The sequence below is a fragment of the Hypanus sabinus genome, chromosome 19 (assembly GCF_030144855.1).
Source record: "Hypanus sabinus isolate sHypSab1 chromosome 19, sHypSab1.hap1, whole genome shotgun sequence".
Classification (NCBI taxonomy): Eukaryota; Metazoa; Chordata; class Chondrichthyes; order Myliobatiformes; family Dasyatidae; genus Hypanus; species Hypanus sabinus.
Genome location: NC_082724.1, coordinates 55,100,336 through 55,119,079, shown reverse-complemented (window position 1 = coordinate 55,119,079; position 18,744 = coordinate 55,100,336). Strand labels below are relative to the sequence as shown.

The following is an 18,744-nucleotide window of genomic DNA, read 5'->3' as shown; positions in this document are numbered from 1 at the left end:
CAAGATCCAGGCATTTTTGTGAATATGGTCCAAGAATTGAGAAAAGAGCTTTCATCTCATTTTGCTGATTTTCGCTTGCACGCAAATGAGTTCAAGCTGTCTGCTACTCCATTTGATGTGGAAGTGGACACTGCATCAGAAATTTTTCAAATGGAATTGATTGAGATGCAGTGTGACGACATATTGAGATCGAAATTTCATTCTGAAGATGTGTCAGTGCTTGACTTCAATAGAAAATATATTCATCCAAGTGGGAAGTATCCTAACTTAGCAGAACATGCAAAAAAGATGGCATCATTGTTTGGCAGCATTTATCTGTGTGAGCAATTATTTTCAAAAATGAAGCACACCAAGAACCATTTGAGAACAAGATTGACTGATGCCCATCTGGATAATGTCTTGCTCTTGGCATCAACAAGTCTGACACCCAATATAGAGAAGCTTTCAAGCAACAAACAGCATCAAGTTTCACACTGATTTATCAACTGTTTGCATTAAAATTTTCTTTTTTATTATACCTAATTTACCACCATTCAATGTTTCATGTTCATACGTTTTATGCTTAAAGTTTCTTTGTTGTCCTTTAATAGATTCAAAAGGTGCCTTGATTGAAATAAATTGCAACTAAATTGAGTTCTTTGATTACTAATTGGCATCCTTGGTTAAGCACAAATGATTTTCTAGCATGCGTTATTCATTAATTTGAGGCAAAACATAACTAGATGTACTTAAATGGATAATTCCCATATTTCAAGTTTTTAATGGCATTTATCTGGCCCACCATCCACTCATTAATATGCGATCCGGGGCCACAGAGGCAAAAAGGCTGCTGACCCCTGCCCCAGAGTTTCAGGTGACTCTTAAGATTATCAAACTGAGTATCAGTATAACGGTCTGTGATGGTTGCTATCACTTTATCCTCGGAATGGGTTGAAGAAATACGTGACATTCTTCCTGAGGTTGGACAACATCTGTTGAGACTGCAGGGTCCAGGCTTGGGTATCCATTTCTTACAGGCCCCAGCCCATGCTGGGGTTGAAGGAATCGAGGTGGTGGACATTCTTGCCAAGTAAGGATGTAAATGTGATAGTGCCTTGCATAAAGGAGAAGTGAAAACCATAATCATACAGTCTATTTGATCACTGTGGCAACAAAGCTGGGAAAATGAAAAGAAAGGATGGCATTTATATACAGTTCAGCAGCTGCTTGGCCTTACTGACACTGAGTGCAAGGTTGTTCCTGCGACGCCACTCAGATAGCTGGTATATCTTGCTCCTCTACGGCCTCTTAACAGCATCTGCCATTCTGCTAACAATGGTTGTGTCAGCAGCAAATTTATAGAAGGCATTTGAGCTGTGCCAATCCATACATGTGTGGCTGTAGAGAGATTAGAGCAGCGTGCTAAGCACACATCCCTGAGGTGCGCCAGTGTGGATTACCACTCCACACACATTGTGGTCTTCTGGTTAGGTAGTTGAGAATCCAGCTGCAGAGTCCCAGATTCTGTAGCTTTTCGATCAGGACTGTTGAAATGATGGTGTTAAACACTGAGCTATAGTCAATAAACAGCATCCTCAGATAAGTATTGGTATCGTCCAGGTGATCCAAAGCCACATGGAGAGCCAGTGAGATTGTGTCAGCCATAGACCTATAGTGGAGAAACCCAACTGCAGTGGGTCCAGGACCTTGCTGAGGCAGGAATTGATTCTAGCCATGACCATCCTCTCAAAGCACTTCACCATAGAGATGAGTGCTACTGGACTCACATCCCATCTGGAAGAAATTATACTTAAATGTTTACGCGTTGGATGTAGTTGAATATCTTCTTGTTGAGAATTAATATGCATGATAAGGGCATTTGTAGGCACTGCACTTGTCAAGAAACGATGCAGCACATATTGTGTGAATGTAGATCTTACGAGGTGCAAAGGAAACATCTAATTGCTAAATTGAGATCCTTGGGACAGACACGGTTTAACATGGGAAGTTTTTAGCATATCTCTGCTATTGCTTTTGCTAGATGCATACTTGATGTTGTGAAAAGCATGAGACTGTTTGATATTATTTGAGATTTTACGGGAGGAGTGAACTTTAGGTGGATATATTTCCAGTCTCTTTGTTCCTCATTCCCCTTCAGTAGGTGATGGTAATGCAAACCACCACTAAACTTTGCAAGAAGAAGAAGAGGCTGCTTTTTCTCATTTGAGGCATGCAGAGGGAGGACATCCATTCTTTATTTGCCCTTGAAACAGTCGTATCTCTGAGTTTTAAGCCTTTGGTAGTATTTAGTAGACAAGTTTTGAAGAGAACATGTTTAAGTTTACAGTATCTTTGTGCTACATGTTTACACTCATTTACACTGTATAGCTATGCAGCATTACATATGTACAGTATACTATTAAAACTAGTTGATCATCTGTCGGTATACTACCTTGGCTAACACCCACGTCGAGAATGTTTGACAGTATTAGCATATTCAGGCATGTGATGACTCTGTATTGAATTTATTTACCTGTCCGCTGTCTCACAATACCAGTCTCATTAAAAACCCAAAAAGATAGCTTCTGCCTTGGGTGATCTTGAGAAGTTGTTTAGCTCACATGCACAATGAGGACAGTAGAATAACCACCTTCCCTAACATTAGATATAACCACATGATACACCATCAATAACTCTCGGAGACGTGAGGCGAGATGTAGACTTTTATTGGCTGGAAGAAAGAACAAGCAGCAATTGACCACCACACTACATCCTGGAGACTGAGGCTGGGGCTGTGTCTCCAATCGGCTTTATACCAGGGTCAGTGGGAGGAGCCACAGGAGCAGTCAGCAGGGAGGGGCGGGGGGGGCATGTCCAGACAGGTATATGTAGTTCACCACACCACAGTTTGCTCTTGATGCCCAATTGACTTCACTTTTACCAGGCTGTCATAACACTTGGCCAAATACAGCTCTCCGGAGCAGTCAATCTTGCTCCACCTCTGCTCCATGTTTGGATCGAGCTGGACGTCACTAAGGTGTCAAGCTCGAGTTTTACTGAGGCCACTTCCTTCCAGAGTGGGAAACTGGTGAGGATGTGCCACGTGACCACACTGTCAATGAAGCTGCCAGTCCAACTAAGCCTGGACTGACAGGCCAGTCATTAGCTGCATTGGACTTGTTCTTCCTTTGTGACCCGGACAAACCTGAAGGATCTTCCAGTCGTTTGGGTAACTGTTTTTGTTGCCAGCACACTGTAAGCAAAAGAGCTTTGCTTGGATGTTGACAGGTCCTGCAGGCTTTGTTGTATGATGTGTTTTCTGCTCAGTCTTGTTATCATGTGTGGAGCTGACTGCAGATGGCTTCTGAGATGGTCGGAATCCTAGGAGGAAGTGGATAATGGATTGTCCGCTCAGCACTTCTGGCTGAAGATGGCGGTAAACATTTCAGCCTTCATGGTTAGCGTCACGGTTAGAGTGACACGTTACAGTACTGGTTGTAAGGTTGGGGTTCAATTCTGCAAGGAGTTTGTACATTGTCCCCATGACTGCGTGGATTTCCTCTGGGTGCTCCAGTTTCCTCCCACTTTCTAAAGCTGTACGGTTAGGGTTAGCGAGTTGTGGGCATGTCATGTTGCCGCTGGAAGCATGGCGATGCTTGTGGCTGCCCAGCGCAATCCTTGCTTGCTGATTCAATTTGACACAAATGACACATTTCACTATAAATGTGGCAAATAAAGCTGATCTTTAATCTTCTGTAACCCACACAAAATGCTAGAGGAACTCAGCAGGCCAGGCAGCATCTATGGAAGAGAGTCAACAGTCCCTGTCTCAGCCCGAAACGTCGACTGTTTATTCTTCTCCATAGATGCTGCCTGGCCTGCTGAGTTCCTCCAACATTGTGTGTGTATTACTTTGATTTCCAGCATCGACAGATTGTCTCGTCTTTAATCTTTTGTCTTCAGCATCGCACGGGGCTCCACCATCACTGAAAATGCCAATGTTCTTTGAGGCTCCTCCTCCCATACACTGTTTAATTATCCACCATCATTCACAAAAACTGTAGATGGATTTTTGATACGACCCTTTGGTTCTGAGGTCTCTTCTGTGCTTGTTAGTTTATGCATTTACAACCCCCTGTTGCAGTACCATTACCATGAAAACTCATCATCTTTAGCTACATCTGCTTCTGCTCTTCCACACCGCACCTTGACCCAAGCTTGAGACTCTGACTTCAATGTCACCCTGAGATTCATTTTCTCGCAGGCATTCAAGATTAATTTCTTCAAGACGATAAATGCAGAAAATGCCAAGAGAATCTAGAAACAATCCAGCACATGTAGGATCCTGCAGCAGTTTAATTCAATCTGATTACTTACACAAGCACAATCAAGAGGCAAAGATCATACACCAAAATCGTGCTTTGAAGTACAAACTCATAAAAGACACCGTACCTTACTACAAATATAATACACGACTCATCCAGTTTTAGAGTCAGAGCCCACAAACCATACTACCACTGATCCAGCAATCCATAATAATCGCCCGGATATAGTATTACAGGATAATCAGGCAAGAACAACTCACTTAATAGATACAGCCATTCCAAACACACATAACATACAGAAATCAATAAAAGAAAAACATCAGAAATGTACTGAATTAAAAGAGGAAATTGAAATACTATGGAACATGAACAGGGTATACATTATCCTGATAGTAATACCTACAACTGGTATCATCCCAAAGGTACTACACAATAGCATTAAACAATCAGAATTACACAGCAATGTCTATGTAAATCTTCAGAAAGCCCCAATACTAAACAACATGAGAATAGTCCAAAGGACCCTGGCCATTGAGAAATGACTGTGTTTGGTGATGACCTTACCTCAGCTTGAGTTGAGAAAAAATAAAACTAATGATATTAGATACCATAAAAGGTAGGGTGCCACATAAAAGACTTATCCATAAGATGAAGGATGCATAGAGTTGGGGTGATATATTAGCATGGATAGAGGATTGGTTGACTAATAGAAAGCAGAGAGTCGGGATACATGGGTGTTTCTCTGGTTGTCAATCAGTGGTGAGCGATGTGCCTCAGGGGTCGCTGCTGGGCCAGCAACTGTTCACGATATACATCAACGATCTGGAAGAGGGGACTGAGTGTAGTGTAACTAAGTTTGCGGATGATACTAAACTGAGTGGAAAAGCAAATTGGGCAGAAGATACAGAGAGTCTGCAGAGATATAGCTAGGTTAAGTGAGTGGGCAAGGATCTGGCAGATGGTGTACAATGTTGAAGGCCATCCACTTTGGAAGGGAAAATGAAATAACAGATTATTATTTAAATGGTAAAGGATTGCAGCAATCTGCTGTGCAGAGGGACTTGGGAGCGCTTGTGCATGAATCACAAAAGGTTGGTTTGCAGGTGCAGCAGCTATCAAGAAGGCAAATGGAATGTTGGCCTTCGTTGCTGGAGGGATTGAATTTAAGAGCAGGGAGGTCATGCTGCAACTATACAGGATACTGGTGAAGCCACACCTGGGGTACTGTGTGCAGTTCTGCTCTCCTTACTAGAGGAAGGATATACTGGCTTTGGAGGCAGTGCAGAGGAAGTTCACCAGGTTGATTCCAGAGATGAGAGTGTTAGATTATGAGGAAAGATTGAGTTGCCTGGGACTGTATTCACTGGAATTCAGAAGAATGTGAGGAGATCTTATAGAAACATATAAAATTATGGAAGGGATAGATAAGATAGAGGCAGGAAAGTTGTTTTCATTGTTGGGTGAGACTAGGATTAGGGGACATAGCCTTAAGATGCGGGGGAGTAAATTTAGGACAGAGATGAGGAGGAACTGCTTTTCCCAGATAATGGTGAATCTGTGAAATTCTCTGCCCAATGAAGCAGTGGAGGCTACCTCAGTAAATCTATTTCAGACAAGGTTGGGTAGATTTTTGCATAGTAGGGGAATTAAGGGTTATAGGGAAAAGGTGGAGATGAGTCCATGTTCAGATCAGTCATGATCCTATTGAATGGCGAAGCAGGCTTGATGGGGCAGATGGCCTACTCCTGCTCCGATTTCCTATGTTCTTATACCTTAACAGTGGAAAGCTTTCTGACAGGCTGCATCATGACTTGGTCTGGAAATGCCAATGCAGAGGAAGGCAAGGATCTGTAAAGTGTGGGCTCAGACAGTTTCACGACAAGCTCACCTTTCCCCATCGTTGAGGACATTTACAAGAGATCATCCATCACCGGAGACCCCCGTCACCCGGGCCATGCCCTTTTCCTGACGCTGCGAGATACAGACTGGTGAATAGTGAGAACTCAAGCTTCAACAACAGCTGTTTTCCCATTGTCATCAGGTTCTTGAAATGACCTGAAAAGCTTCAGCACTAACCAGACTACAATCTTTTTCTCTCTCTCAATCTTACTTCAGTACTGTCTTTTTTATTTTTTCTTATGTATGATTTATGCACTATTTATGCTAATTTAAGTTTACATTATGTTCCCATTTTGTAATGTTCTGAGCTGCTGCAAAAAGCTAATCTTCATGGTATTTATACCCCATGTATGTATGTTTTAACGCTGAACTTGAGGAGATCCATAGAGTTATGTTTCTGAGATTGGATAAGAGGACAAGTCAGGGGAATCTTGCACGGTTACTGGGTAGAGAGTGACTTTGTGTCTGAATTCAGTACTTCCGTCAATAATATAGACAGATAGTCTGGTTTTATTCTTTCACCAGGGTGGGAGGGTGAGGAAGACACTTGTTTGACCATTGTTTTGTTGTAGTTACATATCGTTTTCTGCTGAGCATTGTGAACATGCTATGTTGGTGCTGGAATGTCTGCCAACACTTGCGGGCTGCCCCCTGCACATCCTTAGGTCGTATAAAGGAATAAGGGGAAAGGGGTGAGACATGTGATAGATACACCCAGGTGAGGAGGTGTGACTGGCAGAGGGAGTTACGAAGTGAAGGTTGGGTTTACTGTCATACGGTATACACTGGTATGTACAGGTGTGACGAAGAACATCACAGACGCTTGGCATCACATAAGCAGCATTCACGACAAATAAACAAAATATACACAGCCTTGAATCAGCCCGACTCCAGAGCCACGAAAATCTGGCACCCTGAAGGCATGATAGGCTTCCAGGCCATGTCCTTGGCATAGCAAAAAATGGCCGATCGTGAGGCCCTGAGAGCGGGTCTCATTTTCATAAAGAACTGTCTAACTCCAGGTCAGGGTCTTCAAAAGAGATATCAAAGACAGAAATAAAGCTGTTTCCGAAGGAGCTGCTGTTAGGTAGAGGCAGAGACATTGGAGCAACTCTTAGACAGACATGGAGGTGAGAGTGATTCTATACCAGGTTAGGAGTTCGGCACAATATCGTGGGCTGAAGGGCCTGTACTGTTCTAGTGGGCTCAGGTTTAAAGTGAGAGGGAAGAAGTTTCAGGTGAATATGTGAGGAGCAAGTTTTTCAGAGAGGGTGGTGGGTCAGTGGAGCAAGGTGCCAGAGAAAGTGTTGGGATGGGAGCGACTGCACATTTAAAATAAATGGAGACAGGAACGCAGAAAGAGAAGGTTTAAAGGGTTATGGGCCAAGCACAGGCAACTAGATCAGGTAGGCAACTTGTTTGGCCAGGACAAGTTGGGCTGAAGAGACTATTTCCCCACCTTTTAACTGTCTGCTGGCTCGAGCTGTCATGTTGTTGCTTGGGTGGTGCCTGTCCTGTTCCGGCCTGGAGGTGAGAGGTCTTTCAGTGACTCCGGACTAGCCTGGTAAAGGAGTGAGAAAGCAGATGGTTAGTTGGACTGAAGTCAGTGTGAATGATTTGAATGAGGGGGTTGACTATCTCAGTGAGATTGAAAGGGGACAATAATTAACACTCTGAACTGAACACAAGCCTCCTATTTACACAACAATGAAAAGCATTATAAACATTATTAGCATTCCAACAGTACTGACTCCCAATTCAAGGACGCACTACATCAACTCCTATCTTCCCCAGTTATTGTAACTGGATCAGAATGATGTCACTTGGTAAACACAGCTGCTCACACCTGGGTTCATCAATTAGCTGCCCAGACAACTGCCTTAAGTCCTACACAGAAATTCTAGCTGGTCTGGGACATCTTGGCCTGAGATTGTGTCATTTTTTTCAGATTAACAAAAGCATCATAAGACAAGTTATTACTTTTGTCCCCGAGCTATCAGAAGCATTGATTTCTCTTTCTCCTCCCTCGGCCTCCAGGTGTCAGCCATAACTCAGACTTCTGTCAGAACGCTGCAGGTTCAAATTCCATCCCTGAAACTTCACAAGCAGGAGTCTTGGGCTGAAGTGAAACTAAGAAAGGGCTGCCTCCGTTTACAGCCCCGTTTATTTTTCTCCAACTCCCGTCTCCCAGCATCTGCAGCAGTCTACATTTGCAAAGGGAGTCAGCAGCTTTAAATTCCTTGGCCCTAACAGGTGACCTGTCCCGGACCGAGCATGGAGACACAATCACGAGGAAGCATCACAACTAGAATCAGTTTTATCACTGAGATATGTTGTGATATTGGTTGCTTTACAGCAGCAGTGCAGTGTAAATAATATAAAATTACTGCGTCGCAATAAGAAATACTAAAAAAGGATATGTATTGCGAAAAGAGCAAAATTGAAATCTGATGGCAGAGAAGATGTCCTTAACATGTTGAGTATGGTGTCCCCAGGCTCCTGCAACTTCACTCTGACGGCAACAATGAGAGAGGACGTGTCCTCAGCAGTGGGGTCCTTAATGATGGACGCCACCTTTTTGAGGCACCGGCTTTTGCAGATGTCCTCGATGGTGCCCATGATGGAAATTGTTATGTTCTGTAACTCCAGAATATAAATCTAATTGCACGGATACAAATGTTATTCCCACAGGAGTTAGCTTTTTTCCAGTGTAAGTTTTCATCCAGATACCTGCAGGCTTCAGTTCAGTATCTTTGAAATGCAGTTCAAACTCATTTTGTGGAAAGATTGAAACAGCCAAGCCAGTGCCCCATTCCATTTGAATTAATTTGCTGTTCATTTCTGGTGTGAGCCAAATTGCTTGTCTCTTGTCAGTTTTCACATTGAAAATCTTACGGCTACCCAATCTTGCATCTCTGTCATCATGATCAGATTTTTCATCAACAGCATGCGGATAAATGCCCTTTCTGAAACTATGACTTCACTTTTTATCTGTTTCTCTTCCCTGTACAGTCCATTTGTTTTTGTCTGCTCAACATGCTCTTTGTATGTGTCCTTTTGTTGCATTTTCTGCAAGTTTCACCTTTGAACCTGTATCAGCCTGGTGAACGTGAGCCCCGCCACAACAGTCCATTCGGCCAGGCATGCTTCTCTTTAGACATTGCAACTTTGTTCACAGCCAACTTCGTTCCTGACGGCAACTCAATCATGTCTCCGTCTGCTGTCTCCATTGATACAGTAAATTCAACTGCTTTTTAAATGTAAGTTGTGCTTCAGTGAGGTGACATTTTCAAATGATTTCTTGTAAGATTTCACAAATTGAATGGTCTCCTAGATCATCCTTAAGACCATCATTGAACTGACAATGCTCAGACAATCTTTTCATTTCAGTCACGTACAGAGAAATGGACTTCCCTTCCTTTTGATTTTGCATCTGGAACCTAAGGAGTCCTGTAATCAACGACTTCGGTTCCAAATAGTCCTGCGTTACTTTCCTGATATCAGCAAAGCCAATTTCTGATGGTTTGGTTGGAGCAGTCAGATTTCTAAGCAACATGCCTTTAAACCCAATGCACTCAGCAAAACTGGTACTTGCTTCTCACTGGCTATTTAATTTGCATCGAAACACTGCTCAATCTGTTCAGTATACAAAATCAAGTTGCCTCCTGTGCAATTGAACGTGTCCCTCCAATGTAGCCAGCCATTTTTGCTTTTTTAAAATTTATGATATTTTCACCCGGTACACATTATTTATGAACCCATGAATTTGTCCATTTTCTGGATTTTTTAAAAAACTCAGCTATGTTCTCTCTCCCTTCCGAAGAGACACATGCTGGAACATCACCAGAACATCTTGCTGTACTTCAATAGGTAAGTAGTTGTCTCAGGTTCATGTTAAAAATACCTCGTCACCACTGTTATGTTTCCATAACTCCAAAATTTAAATCTAATTACAAGAAAAAGACAGCAGCACAGGAAAATGGGTCTTAGTTTAATATTTTTACCTTACATGAGGCGCAGATGTATGACATTATAGTACGATGACGAATGCCATTTATTTACTTTTACATATAACTATTAATGAATTACTTAAATGAACAGGAATGCCTAATCAAACAATATATTATAATATTACTGAAAAACTAAACACAACAGATATTGCTGGGCTACAACCTTCTGCAGCTCTTCTCTGACCCTGTGCAATGGCCCCTCCACACCAAACAGTTCAAAGGTTTCAAAGATACAATTTAATGTCAAAGAAATGTAAACAATCCACATCCTGAAATGCTTTTTCTTTGCCGCCATCCATGAAAACAGAGGAGTGCCACAAAGAGTGAACGACAGTTAAATGTTAAAACCCCAAAATCCACCCTCCCAGCTCCCCTCCCTCCTGCACGTGAGTGGCAGCATGCACAATCCTCCCTCCCTCCACTGTCAAAACAAAGCATCGGGACCCGCCACTGAGCACTCAGGTGTGAGCAAAGACACAGACTTGCAGTTACCTTGTTCACCCGGTATTCGACATACCACAGGTTCTCTCTCTGCGTAATAAGGGAGAAAGAGGTGTCTCTGTTTTCCCAGCAAGCAGGGAGACAACAATCAACTCACTGGTTTACGATGTTAAAAGTCTGTTACATCGCTTTTTATCGAGCTCTGTGCCCAAAGATCTGGGCACACAGCTGTAGATATTCTGACTCCCCTGACGACACATGGGTCTCCTGCTGTGACACTGACTCTCGATCCGGCCGTCTCCAAACCCCGATGTAACCACTTGGGAATGCTCTTAACAGTATACCTGTAGAAATTTGTTTGAAGTCCTACACAACCAGGTTCAGGAACAACTAATTCCTTTCATCCATTCAGTTCTTGAAACAACCTACACAATCCTAATTACTACCTTGGTACAGTGAAGCTATGACAATTCTGCATTACAATGGGCTTTTTTTTTGTACTTGTTGTTTTCTTTCTTGTATGACTTTTACAGATTTCTACAGCTGTAGCTGGAGAACATTCTGACTAATCGCATCACTGTCCAGTGCGCAGGATCAAGAGGCTGCAGAGGGCTGTGCACTCAGCCAGACCCGCCATGGGCACAATCCTCCCTACCCTTGCACGTCTTCCAAAAGTTGTGCCCGACGAAGGCAGAATCTGTCATTAAGGACCCTCAGCGTCCAGGACATCTTCTCATTACTGCCATCAGAGGAGAGGTACAGGAGCCTGAAGACCCACACTCAACATTCTAGGAACAATTTTTGCCCTCTGCAATCCAATTTCTGAACAGTCCATGAAGCCATGAACCCTACCTCACTATTCCTCTTTTACCTTATTTAGTTTTTTTGTTATTTTTGTATTTTTTATGTGTGATGGACATTCACTTTCTGGGTGAGGGGGCATCGTCTTTCTTGCCAAGCTCAGCTTTCTAAACACAACAGCTGACTCTTCTAGAAATCAAAGGGTTGTTGTTGAATAACATAAACTTCCAAATAATATTCTTTGTTTAGCTGATTGTCATAAATGGGAACCAGTCTTCAGTTGTTAATGTAAAAGGCCAGCAATAATCAGTTAGAAGTTGAAAGGAGAGCTTTGCACACTGTCTATAGAAAGTAGGATGTTCAGACACAGCACATGGACTGACTTCTCAAGAGCTACGGTATAAGACAAAGGGTTATTTAATTGGGCTTGTATCAAAACAGGCTAAGTTATTCAAGAAAGCTTGCAAAACAGATGGATAATATTACTTAGCATATCAAATGGCTGATGTGTTAATATGCTGGAAGGGTTGTTTATTCAGCTCGTCAGCTTCACAGCATTAATTGTCAGTAGCTGGGAAATGTTTTTTCAAGAAGCTTTTAGACAGTTTGTTTAAAAAAGATATCTGAGAAAATAACAAAGGCGTGTCCCTTGTCCTTTAGGTGTAGTTAGGTGTAGCCTTGACCTGAGGTGTTAGCCCTCCTACGTTGGGATGAGGGGCAAAACATATTCTAGACAACACAGCAAGTCCAGTTGTCTTGCTTTACTACTGCTATATATACATTGACCCGGATGACTGAGAACCTTCATAATCAGATGTAGGGAGAAGTTCAGGCTTATTAGAAACGGTTAAAGAACATTAAGAAGAATGATAGGAAGATAGGGTGACAGGAATCCATTCCTTTGGATTCGATTTCTCTGACAGGCAATTCATTTGTCTGCATCATTGAATTATATGAATTGTCCCTGTGTTTTGGAAATCCTTTGGGTTTTGCAAATGGTTTGTAATTTGGAAATGTTTTATATGATAGAAATCCTCTTGTGAGTTTTAAATATGTCTTAAGAGTGTTGATTAGATTTAAATGTGTTTCACTGAAAATAAATGAACTGTGTTTTAAACTACATTGTTAGCTGGAGGTAGCTTCTTCTTGGTATAGGGAGGGAGGATCCACTGCTCAGATAGTGGGGACCGTATTGGCAGCTAAACTCACCACAGAAAATAAACATGGAATTAATCTATAAAGGCTGGCTAGTCACAGTATATCCTCCTTTTAGAGAGGGTAACCATATGTCGGATGAGACTTAAGGTTTTCATCTGAGCTTAGAATTTCATGGTCAGCAAACCCAATACCATAACAGAATCAGAATCAGGTTTATTATCACCGGCATGTGATGTGAAATTTGTTAACGTAGCAGCAGCAGTTCAATGCAATACATAATATAACAGAGAGAAAATAATAATAATAATAATAATTTTAAAACATTATAAATAAACAAGTAACTAAATTAAAGTATGTGTATATTAAATAGATTTTTTTTAATTGTGCAAAAAAACAGAAATACTGTATATTGAAAAGAAAGTAGTGCCCATTTAGGAATTGGATGAAAGAGGGGAAGAAGCTGTTCCTGAATCACTGAGTGTGTGCCTTCAGGCTTCTGTACCTCCTACCTGATGGTAACAGTGAGAAAAGGGCATGTCCTGGGTGCTGGGGGTCCTTAATAATGAACACTGCCTTTCTGAGATACCACTCCCTGAAGGTGTCCTGGGTACTTTGTAGGCTAGTACCCAAAATGGAGCTGACTAAATTTACAATCCTCTGCAGCTTCTTTTTGTCCTGTGCAGTAGCCACCCTGCCCCCTACCATACATTGTGATGCATCCCGTCAGAATGGTCTCCAAGTTACATCTATAGAAGTTTTTGAGTTTATTTGTTGACATACCAAATCTCTTCAAACTCCTAATGAAGTATAGTCGCTGTCTTGCCTTCTTTATAACTACATCGATATGTTGGGACCAGGTTAAGTCCTCAGAGATCTTGACACCCAGGAACTTGAAACTGCTCACTCTCTCACTTCTGATCCCTCTATGAGGATTGGTATGTGTTCCTTTGTCTTACCCTTTCTGAAATACACAATCAGCTCTTTTGTCTTACTGACGTTGAATGCCAGATTGTTGCTGTGGCACCACTCCACTAGTTGGCATATCTCACTCCTGTATGCCCTCTTGTCACCAGCTGAGATTCTACCAACAATGGCTGTATCATCAGCAAATTTATAGATGGCATTTGAGCTATGCCTAGCCACACAGTCATGTGTATATAGAGAGCCTACCGTGCTATTCCACACCCTTACTCCAGGAAGTCTGATCACCTGGCTGTACTTCTACTCCCTGAGTGTAGGCAGAGACTGAAGACTGCAGCACCAGCAGCGAGGACCAAGAAGGTTTGGACAAGGGAAGCACAGGAGTGCCTACAGGACTGCTTTGAATCGATGGACTGGACTGTATTTGAACCTGGATGAGTATGCTGCAGTTGTTACCGACTTCATTAAAACCTGTGTGGATGAGTGCATGCCCACAAAGACTTACTGTACATTCCCAAACCAAAAGCCGTGGATGAACCAGGAGGCACATCATCTTTTGAAGATTAGATCTGTGGCATTCAAGTCTGGTGACCCAGGCCTGTACCAGAAAACCAGGTATGATTTGCGGAGGGCTATTTCAAGGGCAAAGAGACAATTTTAATGAGGTTGGAGGCAACATTGGATGCACGGCAATTCTGGCAGGGTCTGCAAGACATTACTTCCTACAAAGGCATGAATATCCAACAGCATGAATGGCAATGATGCTTCACTGATGGACTGCACGCTTTGAAAGGGAGAATATAACTACAACTGTGAAGATCCCTGCTGCACCTGATGACCCTGTGATCTCTGTCTCAGTGGCCGATGTTAGACTGTCTTTAAAGAGAGTGAACCCACACAAGGTGGAAGATCCTGATGGAATACCTGGTAAGGCTCTGAAAACCTGTGCCAACCAAATAGCAGGAATATTCAAGGATGTTTTCAACTCTCACTGCAACAGGGGGAAGTTCCCACTTGCTTCAAAAAGGCAAAGTTATACCAATGCCTCAGAAGAATAATGAGAGCTGCCTTAGTGACTATCGCCCAGTAGCTCTCACATTGACAGTGATGAAATGCTTTGAGAGTTCGGTCATGACTAGACTGAACTCCTGCCTCAGCAAGGACCTGGACCCATTGCAATTTGCCTATCACCACAATAGGTCAATGGCAGGCACAATCTCAATGGTTCTCCACATGGCTTTAGACCACCTAGACAACACAAACACTTATGTCAGGATGTTGTTAATCAACTGTAGCTCAGCATTTAATACCATCATTCCCACAATCCTGATTAAGAAGTTGCAGAACCTGGGCCTCTGTACCTTCCTCTGCAATTGGATCCTCGACTTTCTAACCGGAAGACCACAATCTGTGTGGATTGGTGATAACATCTCCTCACTGACGATCAACACTGACTGGTGCACCTCAGGGGTGTGTGCTTAGCCCACTGCTCTACTCTCTATATACACATGACTGTGTGGCTAAGCTTAGCTCAAACATACAGTGCCACAAAACAACAAATTTCATGCCGTACTATATGTCAGTAATAATAAAGTCGATTCTCAATTTCTATTTTCTTTGTGAATGTTGTGTCTCTAATGCTACGTGCCAGTGAGACTGCTGCAAGTACATCTTTCATTGCACCCATACATACTTGGTTTATGAGACAAATTATCTCAACTTTGACCATGAGCTTTGAGCCAGGACTACCCAATCTTCAAAGATTATTTCTGTGTTTATTTTCTGTGGTAATGCCTCTCTCTTTGAAAAAGACAAGTTACAAGATTGGGGCTGCTCCTTCAGAATGGATGCAGGGGAACTTCACACGGAAGATGGTGAACCTCTGGGATTCACTGCCCTAAAGGTTGTAGAGGCTAGATCCCTGGGGACACCTAAAGATGAAGTGAGTCATTTTTTTTGAAAGGTCCAGGAATTGTAAGGTCAGGACAGAGAAAGGTCAGGCCAGAGAAGAGGGAAAAAGGGTTGGGACAGATCGGCCGTGATCATATTGAACGGCGGGGATGGCCTACTGCTGCTCATATTTATCCATGTAACAACAAACACAAACAATTCTGCAGATGCTGAAAATCCAGAGTAAAACACGGGAAGTGCTGGAGGAACTCAGCAGGTCAGGCAGCAGCTATTCGAGGGGTGGAGTGAAGAGATTATGGCACTAAATGGCGACTCCTTTGCTTGCATCTTCAGAGACAGCTCTAATTCTATCTTTGATATCTCTTTTTTTCTTTTTTAAGGTTCTTTTGAAGACCCTGACCTGGGGTTACTCTCTAACTTTGGTTCTCTGTGAGAATGGGACCCGCTCACAGGGCCTCACGACCGGCCGCTTTTCAATATCCCAAGGACACGGCCTGGAAGACGAGAGTGCCCTCAGGGTGCCAGATTTTCACAGCTCTGGAGACGGGCTGATTCAAGGCCGATGCCCCTGACTGAGGCGTCACGGGAGAACACAGAATATCGCAAGCAGGGGGTTAGCTGCAGGCTGTGTGTCCAGAGACCTGAGCCTTTCTGGGGCTCACTCTCTGGGCACTGAGATCAGAAAAAGCAACACAACAGACTTTTAACATCATAAATCAGCAAGTTGTTTGCTATGTCTCCCCTCTCGCTGAGAAATGGAGACATCTCTGTCTCCCTTATTTGGGAGAGAGGGAGAGAGCCTGTGGTATGTCAAATTATCGGATAATGAGTAGTCTTTGGGGCAAGTCTGTGTCTTTATTAATGCTTTGCTGCATGCTTGAGTGCTCGGTGGGGGGGCACTGAATACTCTTGCTGTTGGGGAGTGGGTATCGTTGCTTTGCTGCTGCTTGTGTGTGGGAAGGGGGAGTTGTGAGGGGCTCTGGGGTTCTAACATTTAACTGTCATTCATTCTTTGGAAATTTCCTCTGTTTTTGTGGAGGTTTGTGAAGAAAAATAATTTCAGGATGTATATTGTATACATTTCTCTGACATTAAATGTTCCACAGCGAAAGTGGAGGTGGAGTTAAGATGGCACTAAACAGCAACTCCTTTGCTTGCATCTTCGGAAACAGCTCTATTTCCATCTTTAATATCTTTACTTTTCCCTTTCAAGGTTCTTTTGAAGACCCTGACCTGGAGTTAGACCAGGGGTGGGCAAACTTTTTGACTTGTGGGCCACAAAGGGTTCTAAAATTTGACAGGGGGACTGGACCAGGAGCAGATGGACGGAGTGTTTTGGTAATACACCTCATAAGAGAAAATAAAATATCATGGGATATGTAGAAAACATTTGCTTTAATTTCAATTGAAAATGAACAAATGCATTACAACAAAATATCTGTCTTTGAAGTCCCATGGTATTTAGCTATTTATTGAAATGACTTTTAAAACACTGAAAATTAAATGAATAAAATACAGCTTTTTTAAATAGTAACAGTTATTATTTTAAAGCACTGAAAATTCTGTTATCCTTCAAGATATTATCATCATCACTCTCCTCCTGACTGTCTTTATTTCAAAAACGGTAGGAGATGCAGGTCTACTTGTCCTGCTCCTTCTTATTCAATTGTCCCCTGTGCCAAAACTCAACAACGACCAGCACAAGGACAGAATAGTGACAGCGCGCCAGTATGTGGAGCGCGTTATTTGATCTGGAGCGCATTTTTTATTTTGAGAACATACGTGCACCTGCGCACTACTCATGTCCATCACTTAACAGAAATGACATGTAACATGTAAGGCTTATTGAAAAAAATATTTTCAAATGCATTTTTTACATAACACAACGAAGAAACTTATTTTTAATTTCAGTGGGAACAGTGTTGTTGGTCTCCCTTTTTAACCAGCGCATCAAAGTCTGGATTTAGTTTTGTTGTGGCGATTCTCAGGATGGATCTGAGGTGTTGGTCAGTTAACTTGGATCTGTGGCTGGTTTTGTTGATGTTCATGACACTGAATGCCTGTTCACACAAATAGGTTGAGCCGAACAAAGAGTAAAGCGCAAATGTGGAGTAATACGCTGCACCTCATCAAAGGTCAATGTATATAGAGTGCGTCATCTATTGGGAAAAAGCCAGAATTGCGGGGAAAAAATGTTAACAAGGTTTATTAATATAATTTCATGAAGTTCTACGGGCCGGATTAAAAAGCTTAACGGGCCGCATATGGCCCCCGGGCCGTAGTTTGCCCATGCCTGAGTTAGACGCAGACTGTGGTTCTTTGTGGGAATGGAACCTGTTCTCAGGGTTTCAGGACCGGCAGTTATTGGACATGCCAAGGGTTTGGTCTGAGAGTCTCGATCGTGTTCGGAAGCCTGGGATCTCGGAGCTCTGGAGACAGGTGGATCGAGGGTCGGCGTCATGGCCGGAGACCCGTGTGACATCGGGGACACCAGAAAATCTTTCACTGTGGGCCCGATCTTCAGGGACAGACCTTGTAAAAAGTGACGAAATGGACTTTTAACATCGTAAGCCAGCCGGTTGTTGTCATGTCCCTCCCTCGCTGTGAAAATGGGGGACACCATTTTGAGAACCTGTTGTTTGTCGAATGCTGGATGAAAGGCGAAGTCTCTGGGGTAACTGCAACTCTGTGTCTTTGCTATTGCCCAGCTCACACTCGTGCTTGGTGACTGTGCTGATGCTTTGCTGGTGGGGAGAGCGGGGATTGTTGCTTTCTGCCACTTACACCTGGGGGGGGAGCTGGGAGGGGACTTTGGGACTCTCACATTTAATTGTCGTTCATCCTTTGGCACACTCCTCTGTTTTCGTGGATGGTTGCAAAGAAAAAGCATTTCAGGATGTATATTGTATACATTTCTCTGACATTAAATTGGAGCTTTGAACCTCTTGAAACCTATTGAATACACAGTTGATGTATCAGGCTGAGTCCCTTCATCAGGACTCCTGTAATGATTTTCTTCATGCTTCAACAAAGGCTGCTCTGGCAAACAGATGTGAATTTCATCATCAATGTCCATTTCCGCTCCTGAGATGTGGGGATTGATCCACCCTATGCAGAGTCTTGTCCTGGGGCTTGATTGCACTTTTTGCATGATGGGGGCAGTTTAGTAGAGGACCCTTACTTGTGACTGTTCAGTGTAAGGCCCATTCTATTGTATGCTTCAGTGGACAAACTGTCGGCAGACAAGAGTTCAGCTTTCGAATGTGCCCCGACACAAAGCTTGTCCGGGTATTGCAGCC

General features: G+C 42.9%; 1 long non-coding RNA gene across 1 annotated transcript in view; it reads right to left on the bottom strand.

Annotated features, from left to right (window-relative positions):
* LOC132378156 (uncharacterized) overlaps positions 1–8,277 on the bottom strand; it is a 65,749-nt gene extending 57,472 nt beyond the window's left edge. Inside the window, exons 1-2 of the long non-coding RNA XR_009506904.1 lie at positions 8,184–8,277; positions 7,663–7,764 (exon numbers count right to left, since the gene is read on the bottom strand). This is a non-coding gene — a long non-coding RNA (uncharacterized LOC132378156). The remainder of the gene's footprint in view (positions 1–7,662; positions 7,765–8,183) is intronic.
* Positions 8,278–18,744: the final 10,467 nt, after the last annotated feature.